The following is a 13,045-nucleotide window of genomic DNA, read 5'->3' on the forward strand; positions in this document are numbered from 1 at the left end:
TCAGGAATGTAGAGACAATAAATTCTTCAAACATAAGGTAGGCTTATATAAAATTAAAATCTAAAAATATGATATTTTAGGACTATTTAATGTATTGGGAATCTAAAGTAAAAATTCATAAATATAGATATGTGTACCAACATTCCACATACTTTTATAACTATTTCCATTAATAAAAATGCTATGACAATATAATCATATATTAGTACATAAGTTAGTATACAACTTAAAAAAGCTATGCACATGAGAATGAATTAAGTTTCATATCTTGACTCACTGTAAAAGTTAGTAAACATTTCAACTTGAATTTTTCTGAATAATCAGCTGTGTAAAAACATGATGTTGTAATGAGGGCAGATATGGTAACAATAACTCCCAGGAAAAGCTTTCCCATGCCTTAAAAATGCTCACAAACTGTTTTATTTAAGCTTTATAGAGTGCTGATATCTAAGACATAAAAAGCCTTTTACATTGCCTATTAAAATGTACTTTCTGTTTAATTATATTTCTGAAATTGCAATATGATCAGATTTGTTTTAAATAGTTGAGGATCTCCTATCACTGTAATATGTAGATTCTGCTCTGAGTCAATATTATTTCATTACGGATTATGCTCTTAACTGAAAAGATTAAAGTGTCAAAAACAAACGAAGAATATAAAAAACAAAACCTAACAATAGGAATCTTTGTTAAATGAGTACTATAAGGATTTAGATTTCCTCTCCCTCCTGCTATTATCAGGTGAAGTGATGACTGGATAAGAAAAGACTACTGTAGCTTGTAATCTCATCCTTTTGTCCAAGTTTCTCCAGTAAAGCTACTACGGTTTAATGGAAAGCTAAGTCTAAAGAGGATCCCACAGATAACCAGAGATAATAGGTCTCACTGCTAAATGCCTTTCTCCCTGTGAAAACAACGTTCTTCTTAGGACATTGGAGCTCCTTTTTGTCCTAATACTAAGATGAGTAGGCTATGATAATACAGCTTGAAAATCCTTGAAAGTTTTTTAAATAGTTTCAGTTCTTCATTATACTCTAGAACGTGAGATGAGGCTAAACTTTAGAAGGATGCCTTCATGATCTAACTATTAAGGGGAGAATGACACTCCATTCTCCGTGGAACATGAAACCTCTGCTAGCGACCATTCTGCTGGTATATTCTTTTGAATGTCTGTCCCTGTAAGCCATCATGCGGAAGGCAATTGTGACTACTGCAATAACCTCACAGGAAGACCTTTTGTCATACCTTGAGAAAATTTCAGACCCTGAATTATCTCAAACCTTTTAAATTGGATTGTAGCTGAAAAGCATATAGGACTCTTTCTGATTCTCCTGGCCTGTTCGTTTAGTTGGTATTGATGAGGATTTCTTAGAATTTTGAATCAGAATGAATTTAAACTATGAATGGGATATGTGCAAAACTGGGGGACATTGTGTTCTTCCTGGTAAGTGCTGAATTCATCACATAGAGAACCCACTAGTATAATGCTTAAAAGAGATCCTGTCAGATCTGCATGAGAATCCCTGCTCAGCCATTAACACCTATATAATCTTGGACAGGTTGTTTTAATCTTTCTGAGCTGCTTAAACTAAGTCACATGGTCAGATTTATATTATTAAAAGATCTCTCTAGTAGCTGTGAGGAATGGACTGAAGGGGACTAAAGAACAGTTAGGGTTTTGTTTTTTTTTTTAAGTTTTGTTTGCAATAATTTTAGATGAACAGAAAAGTTGCAAAAATAGTCGCGTTCCCTGTATATCCTTCAATCAGGCTCCCCTAATGTTAACATCTGACTTAACAATGGTACCTTTGTCAAAACTAAGAAATTAATACATTGGTGCAATACTATTAGCTAAACTACAAGCTGTATTTAGATTTCAGCAGTTTTTTCATTAATGTCCTTTTTCTGTTCCAGGACCCAACCCAGGATATCACTTTGCATTTAATAGTGTTCCTTTTATTTTTTATTTCATTTTTTTCCACATTCCAGCCTAAAGACACTGGTGGCCTGGACTAGGTAGTAGCAATGAAGAGAGAAGGAAGTAGATGTGAAACATGCTGAAGCCAGGGACAGTGGGCTAGGTTACTGAACGGATACGAGTCATGAAGCAAAGGAAAGAATCAAGAATGATTTGCAAAAATTTGTGGTTTGAAGAACTGAGTAGATGGTGGTGACTTTTACTGAGACAGGATGACTGGAGGGTGGGATGAGAACAAGTTTAGAAAGAAAATCATGAGTTTCATTTTAGGCTTGTTAAGATGTGAGTATTAGCAATAATGTATGTAAAACATTTAGATCAATGCCACATAGTAAGTGTTCAATAAATGAGGACCACTATGTGATGTTCATCATCATCATCATTATCATTATTATTATTATCATCATCATCACTATCATTATCATCAGGAAGGAATTTCATTACTGCTTCAGGTTGAAAAGAAACTTTCTATGAAGGTGCCAGCATTGCTGATGGTTCCACACTTTTCTCTGTGGAGTGTTTTCAGAAATCTATCCAATGGGAGTGTAAACTGGAAATGCCAGGCCTTGTTTGAGGCTACCGAAGGATGCATGTATAACATTCCTATTCTCTATCCTGAATTGGAGTCCTTAACGGACCCTACAGTACAAGGGGCTCCTCTGTAAGACGCCAAGTTGCAAGGGTACTATACAACTTGGGCAAAGCATAGGGGTATAAAAGGGCATAAAATGTTACAAAAATGAAAGCGTTTTGGCGAATTGGAGGGAATGGTTAAAGACGAGATGAGTAAGGCAAATTGGGGCCATAGTGAGAAGGGCTTAAATGCATACTACAGAGTTTAGAATTTAACCCAGTAGAGAGGAGATTGTATAACTTTTTAATTTCAAGATCCTTATCAGTGGGAAAACTACGTCAATGTATAACAGAATTCTAATGTCAAAAATCCTTATAAGCAACATGATTTCCTAGCTGCATTCCATTCTTAACTACAGTGCTCTTCCGAGTAGCAAGAATGGGTATCTTGAGGATGAGAATGGTGAATTTAGCAAAAGGAGTCACTTTTTTTGAAAGAAATATTTAGTAGATTCCTCTGCTGGAAAAGGCCCGGGAATGCTGTAAAGGTTCAATTATGATGTGTCTTACCTCTATCCATCGTAAACCACTCCCTTCATGTCAGAGAGAGTGAGAAGACTAACGTGCCAAAAATGAAGGACTGCCCTTAATTTCCTATGTAGGACGGTAAAATATTTTAGATCCTGCCGTAAGTCTTATCGAGAGCAAAATAACAGGAGTTAATTCTAGCTGAGCCGAAAAAGTGAGGCATCTGCAGGTTAAGAAAGAACAGTATCTATTCATGATGCTATGAGGACACTTACTTTGTGTTTACATAGCCAAATAACCCAGACTTTGCCAATTACCTGATTTTACAAGTTTCAGCATAGATCTAGCCTCTATGCCAATGATAAGCTATTCTGATCTGAATTGTATAGCTTTTGTATATTGTATAATTTGTAGTGGGTTTATTCTGCATGTACCTTGAACATCAAGGAAGGACACAAGGGCAGCTTCAATGTGCTGCTGGATGTAAAAACAAAAAATGAGTTGTATACATACTAAAATATTAAAAATTAAGAGTTATTCTACCATTCATTAGATGGAAGGTGGGCACATGTAAGTTGGTAGAAGGAAATCAAACAAATGAGCAAAGATTCTTTCATAACTACGAATAATCTTTCATACTCCATTCGTATTTTCCCATTGCTTGCATTATTGGGCATTATAGCCATTAAGGATTATTTCATCGTGTTGACACAGGTCCTGAGATTCAAATTCTCCAACATAAATGGTAAGGAAAGTACTGGAGCTACTTCACTTACCCTTCTATTAATGGTCTTATATTTACTGTCTTCTATAGGGCCTTACATATATTTTTTATTTATTAGATCTGCTTATATTTTCTTCTCTGAGCACATGTGCATGCGAAGCAGTAGAGAATAATAAACAAGGTTTAAAGCATTCACAAACAAGGGAACGTTATTAAGAAAATGAATGTTTTCATTCAGAATTAGCATGGTAGAATCCAGGCCATGAATCCCATTAGGAGATTTTGTCCTTTAACTGCAGCCCCTAGGGATAGACGAAATGCCAATAAAGATCGACTTCACACAGGTATATGAAGGATGAGAGTGTGGATGTTTAAAAACATTCCCACTTCTTTCTCATTCACAGGGTTATTTAACCTTGCTGGTGTTATCTGAAATAACGGTCTCAACTCTGGTCTGCTTTTCCTATGCAGACGCAGCCACCACAGTGCTGAGTGGAGAATCTATTGTTTTCACAATTTAAAGATTGTTAGAACAGAAATAGGAGAAGAATCTTCAATAATGTATATGCCATTTAAAATATCTTTGGAAGTTCTCTGGATAAGTTTCTATAGGCCTCTTACTTAAAGTAAGAGATATAATTTTTAAAGGCTTAATTTTGAATGCCTTTAATATTGCTGTCTGTGTTTCCTGCCTCATACTCTTGCCTGATTTTTCTCTGTTACACTTGTTCTGTTTCTGCACCCAGTAATTTTTCCCCAATTTTTATCTTTTCTTGTTTTAAGTGAAGAATTTGGGGCCGGCCCTGTGGCTTAGCGGTTAAGTGCACGTACTCCGCTACTGGTGGCCCAGGTTCAGATCCTGGGCACACACTGACACACCGCTTCTCCGGCACGGTGAGGCGGTGTCCCACATACAGCAACTAGCAGGACGTGCAACTATGACATACAACTATCTGCTGGGGCTTTGGGGAGAAAAAGGGAAAAAAAAAAAAAAAAAAAGGAGGAGGATTGGCAATAGATGTTAGCTCAGGGCCGGTCTTCCTCAGCAAAGAGGAGGATTGGCATGCATGTTAGCTCAGGGCTGATCTTCCTCACAAAAAAAAAAAAAATGTAAGTGAAGAATTTAATTTTATGATTTTAAATTTTAAAGTACTATAAAACAGGCAACAAAGGGGCAGGCATTTTGTGAATAAAATGAGATAACACGATGCTTCTTAAATGATGCTTAAAACATGACTTTCAGGTGTGTTCTAGAAATGATGCAAAGTTACTTACCAAGAAGTTGGTGAGGTATTGACAATAATATATAGAACCATATTTTGCACATAGTTATTGAACATCTACTGCTTCAAGGCAAGCCACTGTGAATACAGAACTATATGATCTTAAGGAAATGACAGACTAGTTTTGGGAGATGTGACTTACACATGCAAAATTATTTTAAGGTATTAAAAACTATTGGTATAGACAGAACACACAATGGGAATTAAGAAGGAATTAAATTACTGTTTGACAGAAAGTCATGTGGTATCTAATGTGACAACCACAACACCCAGGTTGGCCCTGAGCAAGGACCTTCTGAAATGCTGAAGAACACAGCCTTCACAGCTCCCTGGTCACAGCTCATTTCTGTTTCTCTATTAGCTCAAATCAGCTATTAAGCGTGTAGAATAGCAAAGTCTGGAAATTATTTGAAGGAAAAGAGTGACCATGATTCTACACTTAAAAGTCCTTAGCTGCAGAATCACTTAATGACACAGTTATAATTATTCAAACTACTGTAATTTTTTAAAAAGAGTTCTAGATTTGGAAAAATGCTGACTTGTTCAAACTGCATCTGAAATCATTAAGCACTCCTTTTGCAAGAAAAAAAGAATCTCATATCATCACGGTTTAAACTATTCATTTAAGCATATTTTATGGAATAAACTTCAGCTCCTTGAATGTGATTGTACTGCCGTCTTTATCTCTGGGCTGATTCAAAATCACTGTTTCCATGCAACCTTTGATGAGCGGTAGGAAAGGACCCATTTACACTGCGATGAGAGAATGGGTGAGGTTAGGGTGGTTGTACACTGTTGGGGATCAGGTTTTTCCAGAATCTTCCAGGTTGAAATCACTGCTCTCACCACTCTGCACATATTCTACTAATATAAATAAATAATTATTGATTTCTGCAGTAAATATATAGGAGTCAGCAATAGTCTGCTCCTTTGAACTTAGAAAGAGGCTTTTAAAATAAAAATGGTAAGCATGATACAATCAGTTCATAATGAAAAATATTAGCCATCTGCAGAATAACCCATGCAGTTATTTCTGTTGAAGAGTTTTCTTATATAATCACATTTGGTCAGAATGAGTTATGTATAGTCTCAGGAATCCATGACAGGAACAAGATAGCCTACTGATTTTATATCCCAAATATTTTTGGAACGATTTCTCTCCATATCTCAGAGTAAGTTATCCATTAAGATTATACAGCTACTAGTTTTGCTTTGATTCTATGCTCACCAAACAACACTCTCTTTTAAATTTCTTATTTGCTTGTTATTTTTTCAGGAAGAAAAGTCACTGTGAAACAGATGTAACTATCCTGATCTCTGTGACATAATTCTCACTGTAAATAAAGATATTGATATTCTGGTTTATATATCAATCCCTTGTTATTTTAGTTAATATGAGTCAGCTCACGAATCTAAATACCTCTCCCCTGGTGCACACAATGGGGAACAGCTCAGAAGACAGGATTTTGAAGACTGCAACCCACTCAAGGCTGCAGTGGACCTGAAATCAAAGGCACGAGCACAATCTGATATAAGTAAGAATCTAGGTTCTAGTAGGATCAAAAAAAATAATGTCTAGAAGAGACTTCAAGTATATAGGACAGAAATTGATGTCAAATGCAAGATATGAAGCTAGAATTTAACAGCCAAAGCAATGAAAATGAGAGGAGGTTGAGTAGAACCAGAGAGTGGTCTGGGAAAACTGTCTGCCACAAGCACTGTTGTTTACAGTGGTGGGTACCAGAAGCAGTACGTTGTAGCTGCTGGGTCAGCTGCATTTAAAGCATAACATGCATCAGAGATACCGATAGTCCAGTCCAGTCCAGAGGACTGGACATAAATGCAGCATCACAGTAAATCTAAAAGTAATGCCAGTTAGAAACTGTTCAACTTCTCTAAGAGGCCAGAGAATGTGGAGTGATAGTGCGTTGATTAAGAGATGGGCTCTGGAGTGCGAATGCCTGGTACTGAATCCCAGCACTCTCCATCTAATAGCTGTGTGACCCTAGGCAAGTGACTTCACATTTTTAAGCATCAGTTTCCTTTTCCATAAAATGGGAATAATAATAATAGTATCCACTTGTGAAAATTAGATGGGAATTTATGTATACATTGCTGTTTATCACAGTTCATGGCACAAAATAATGCTTTGTAACTGTAATAACAATGCCCTAAATATAATAACCTATGTTCAAAGCACTGTAATAAGCATTCACGGGAGGAGGTAAGGCAGGGGTGAAGGAAGAGAAATTTGGAGATAAATGACAATGAATTCCTATCATATAGGCCTTTATAATTTAATAAGGGAGACTTTCTGATTAAAAAAATCAAGAGCCTATCCCGTCACTGTTTGCCCAGGACAAACTGTTTTGGCAGATGGGCTTAGTTACATACGAAGGAAGAAAGATGAAGTACAGAGATTAACTTGTTAGAACACGAGTAATTTATTTAACCTTTTAAAAATTTATTTTGGTAAAATAGAACTAATAAAACTTACTAGAAGACAATTAGCAAAGTGATTTAGGGACATGAAAAGTAAAATTCCTGTTTAAACAAAGATATTATTTCATATTAAAATGAAGTCTTGATGCAAAAGCTCACATCAAATAAAAGTGACGTAGTTTTGGACTTACTAATGTGTGTGATTGTACAATAACAACTGAATGACGTTCACCTCTTTTGAAAGATTCTGAGCAATATTTGTGGAACATTTATGTAATGGAGAAGTTTAAGATTTCAAAAATAGAAACTGCATCAGAGGAAAGAGAAGGAACACTGTGAAGAGAATAAGAGGATGGTTCAGTTCACATATACTATTTATACATATATTCTAGGCAGACAGGTGGCCATTTGGGACAAACTATAATAGTAGCTATATTGAAACAGTAAATTATAAGAGCAAGGATACCAAGTCAATATTTTACTAGTAAAGCACAGTTTAAAGCATATTGGAATAGCAAGTGTCATCAGTAATGCATAGGAGCAAACCAAAAGTCAGCACAGTAAGAAGTTTTTACATAACTAAGCCAAACCTTGGTTTTGAGTTTTTGATTGAAACTATAGTGATGAATCAATTAGAATGGGACTGAAAAGAAGGAATGAGTGAGCTTTAAAAGACTGTGCCTGGAGATATGGCAGGGCTGTGTGTGTGTGTGTGTGTGTGTGTGTGTGTGTGTATAAAATAAATAAACATATCTGACAGAAATCAAAGGCTGAAGATTCACCTGACTGATAAGAATAAACCAATAACAGCAAAAACAAAAAATGATGTACAGAACAGCAGTTGACCACATAAAGTGACCTTGCAACTATGATAAAAGTTTCTCACTTCCTGAAACTGCTGCAAATAATAGACAAGATTTACCAAGATCCAAGACTCAGAGAATAAGATGAATTTCACTTCAGCAAAACAAAACAGACCTAGAGGCAAATTTACTGATTAAAGAAATGCCAAACCAATATCAACATGTCTAAATGTTGCCAGTTGTAAGTCAAAGCATAATCCTTGAACCCATATGTAGAGGCCCTGAGAAAGAAAATTCTTAGTAACAGTCTATTCTCACCACAACTGAAGCTGGGACTGGCTCCTACTTCACTGAAACCACAAGGACTTCTTTAAATTCTTAACAGTAGTAAATGGCAACAATGAATTCTGTTTGACTGACAGGTGTTCGTTTGTGTTCAAGAGAAGAAAGGTACCAAATTGAAAACTATAAAATTTGAATTTCACATAAATATTCTGTCCCAAGTTTTTTTAAGGGTTTGCACGAGTATATTTGTCTTTTTTGTCAAAAGCATTTATTTTGCTTAATAATTTTATATTTGTGTATCATTATGCTACATTTTATCATCTGAGGTTACACCTTTCAAGCTACCTGTAGACATTTGTGTTATAAAAGTTTTTCTATACTGAATCATCGTATTTTTAAATTTAAATTTATTACTTTGATATTCCAGGTTGCACCGAAGCCTCTGCGAAGTTTCATTTTGTTTGTTTTTAATGTAGCTTGTCTTTAAACATCTATTTCAAATGAATAATGGAAGGCAATTCCGTTGACTGCAAACGAAAACTAAGTATCACGGAATTCTCTCTTCATAGAAAAATTTAAGGCAAAATTAGGCACTGGAGAAGAGACAGATACTGCATGTACCTATAAAAGCAAAAATCAAAACATACTGAGGCCCTTTTCCCATTTCAGTAAGACCGCAGCAAGCAGTCATCTTGCCTTCCTCAAAAAAAAAAATTTTAATACCATGTTCAGAAGGTCATATTCAGTATTTAGCTTCAGAGAATTCTGTTCCTAATATTTAAAATGGGGTTTCAGAGGTTCATGGGAGAGCAAAATCTGCCTCTTGCTGACCAAGGTCCCATGGGAGGAAAAAAATACAGAATGTAGTTCTGACAAAATCTATTTACACAATTAATCTTTTACATGATATAAAATATCCCAAACTTTCAAATAGAATTTTTTTTAAGTCAAGGTTTTTTTTAAGGAACCTACATTAATTATTCAGCCTTAGTAGAACAGAGCTTCAACACTATGGAGTCTTAAAGCTGTGGGTTTTACCCTCCTAACAAACTAGCCATTTATGAAATATTACGTTATGGGTTAGGAAGGGTGGGATGAAATCATGAATTCTTTTTAAATGTGTTTCATTTGTTTTAAGACTGAAATACTCAACTATATGACAGTTCTTCTAAGGGGGAGAAATGCTAGTGGGAAAGTAATCTCAATTGTACTTTGTCTTTCATACTTTGTCATTAAACATGTCAGTATGTTATTCTTGCATTTAAAGGGGAAACTTCTATTTTAACACAAGAGTCTAATATTTATTCAGAAAATTTGCTAACAATGCATTGTTTGGGTATAAAAAGAAACTTTAAGTCAGTACATTTTTATTTCTAAGAAAAGTCTAAATGAAAACTATATGAACCACTACTATCTAGCATAACTAAAGAGTGCAAAAATTTATAAAACTGATTCACTCTGGATTTGTACTCTAAAAGTGAGCAGTACACCGTGGAAGGCTGGGTTTAAGGGTTCATATTGATGGGGTTGCTATGTTAAGCCTGCGAATACATCAACTAGGTAGGCTAGCCTTGTTTTTATGAATGTGCTATAATAGATTGAATGTTCGTGTCCCCCCGAAATTTTTATGTTAAATCCTAACGCCTAATGGGATGGTATTAGGAGGGGGGCCTTTGGGAGGTGATTAGGTCATGAGGGTAGAGGCCTCATGAATGGGACTAGTGCCCTCAAAAAGAGACTCCAAAGAGCTCCCTTGCCCCTTCCACCACGTGAGGACACAGTGAGAAGACTGCGGTCTATGAACAAGGAAGTTGGATCTCACCAGACACCAAATCTGCTGATGCCTGGATCTTTGACTTTCCAGCCTCCAGAACTGTAAGAAATAAATTTCTGTTGGTTATAAGCCACGGAGTCTACGGTATTTTGTTATGGCAATCCAAATGGACTAAGACAGAATGGCTAGGGGTTGGCATGGAATATGCACATTTCATATCATTCCATTAAACAACGGCTTAATGATTTCTGCTTGAGCCAGGCCTTAGGAATGATAATAAAGTCCAGGAGAGGACATAAAAAAAGGATATTAGGCTATATAGGGCTGTATGTGCCAGTCTTAACAGACTAAGGGTTTTCCTAAAAAAATTTTTAAAAAGTCTGTTTCTTTTCTTGCTTTTTTGTCAATGTATGCATGTAACTTTCAGAGCTTACATGGAAATAATGCAAAAGGTTACAGACTTGAATGATATTCCTGGGAAATTTACATTTTGGTGGGATAATTTACCTCCATTGGCTATAAAATGTATGTTACTTTTACCACCACAAAGAATATGAGAATGTATGATTGTAAAATCAGTTGGATTTTCTTTCTTCACATGAAAGGTAGAAGACATGAATTTTATGATAAATTCTGTTTCCTTGGGAGCGTATACGTTGAGGATGCAGACTTAAGAAAAACTACAAAGAAGTTTTGAAGAAATGTTAGTGTTGTAATGATTCCTAACTAAAAGTAATACAACATACACAGCACCAATCCTGTGATCGTATATAAACAGCTGGTGTTAGTGTCTTTCATGAGTGTAACAGGTGTCTAGAGACACTTGTGAGAAGTTAATGCTTGAAGGGATAGTTTAAAGTCTTTAATAAATTTCGTCAGTTTACTCAGGCCATTCCCAGCCCTTGACAGATAAATAGGAGTTCTATAGCAGAAACTTGAGGGCCTTTACCTATTGGAAGTGAAATTGGAACAAGTGGCCCTTGTTCCAACAGCTGCCTATCTCTCAATTTTAGGAGCCATCTACCTGCCAAGTGAGTACCTCTGGGAAGAGTCTGAATAACTGGAAAAGACTTAAGAAATGGTGCTTGGCAAAGAGGGAGGGCCAAGTCCAAGGAGTTGGTTAGCAGCAAATTTTCCTAAATTAACTGGGGACACTGATATGGTTTCTTTCAGTTTGTTACAGATTTGGATAGACTGGACTAAAGTTTGGAAGGTGCTGGGATAGGACAATAAGCTTTGCTAGACTAGGGACAGGAAGAGCTCTCCCCAGACTGTACAAGAGAGATTATACTAGCGAGATGAGACTAAAATAAAAATTAGAATCGGGAGGGTGTTTAAAACTTGGTCTGAATGGAATGACATAACCAATAGTCTCAAAGGAGACATATTGAGTTGAGACAGGACTTTGGAATTGGGTAGCTATTTTTTTTTTAGTAAATTATATTCATAAATTGATGCTTAAATCTTAGTGATTAGGGTGAATAAGAGAAAGATTAGAGCTGACCTATATCATGCTTTCTGTTTCAAGTTGCAAATTTTTTTATCTGTATTCATGGTATATTAATATTCTGTCAACCTGTATTGTTCCATTAATCTGTGTTGGAATGCAACAGGCTAAATACCTTAACTTAAAAATATGTCATCTGAATTTAATGCACTTATTTCTGTTTCAGGGAGTAGAAACTCACATATTCTTAATTATTGAGTAGTTATAAAGTGTCAATTCATTTAAAAATTTTAGCATTAAAACAAATTAAAAGCCATTTAAGCTCACTAATAGGACTGTAGTGGCTCTCTGGCTTTTCAGTAGCATCTACTGAGATTAAAAATAACAGGAAAGTTAACTTGGATCGCATTATAGATGTTTGTGTTATCTGGCATCTAAAAACAGGAATGCAAGTATGTCAGGTAAGAAGGAGGTATGGTTAATATAAAAATCATAGGCACCCAGCCACAAGGAAATAAGTTCTTTTAGTTAGTGCCTCAGGTCAGTAAAAGTACAAGGCACACCCTCACTAACTGTGCTGTGGATAATTTTGGAAGCCATAAAACGGAGAGGAAGGCACATTTCAAAGGTTTTCTTTGAAAACTGGACTGAGAATTGTAAAACAAGGTTGAGCATAAAATTGGAATTACTGATATGACTGCTCCACCCCTAGATCTTACTTCCTAGTAGGGAAGCAGAAGAAAAACAGTCCTTGTGATTCAGAAGTCCTAGATAGGGCCTGGATTCCATCTCCTTTGACTTGAGATTAAAAAAAAAATTCTCCTACTAAAATATTAGCTTTTCGTACTTGACTGTAGCATCTTTGTGGTCAGAGGGTATGCACATCTTATCAGAGGGTGTGCACATCTTAACATCTGGCAGACTTTCTGGTGTATAAGACAGTCAAAAAATACAGTCTATTCTTATTCCAGTAGTTATGTTCTATAAAGGTTGGGGGAACCCTGAGTTAGCAAATATTGCTCCTAGTTGAAATACATATACATGTATATATATGCACACTATATACATACATATCTCATATAGATTATAATCGTAAATCCTAAAAACAACTAATCCTGGTAGATTCTATTTTATTTTACAAAAGAGAAAACAAGGTTCAGCAATGTTGTGACATTCCTGAGGCTGCTCCATTAATAGGGAACAGTGCT

This window comes from Diceros bicornis, chromosome 15 (genome assembly GCF_020826845.1).
Source record: "Diceros bicornis minor isolate mBicDic1 chromosome 15, mDicBic1.mat.cur, whole genome shotgun sequence".
Taxonomy (NCBI): domain Eukaryota; kingdom Metazoa; phylum Chordata; class Mammalia; order Perissodactyla; family Rhinocerotidae; genus Diceros; species Diceros bicornis.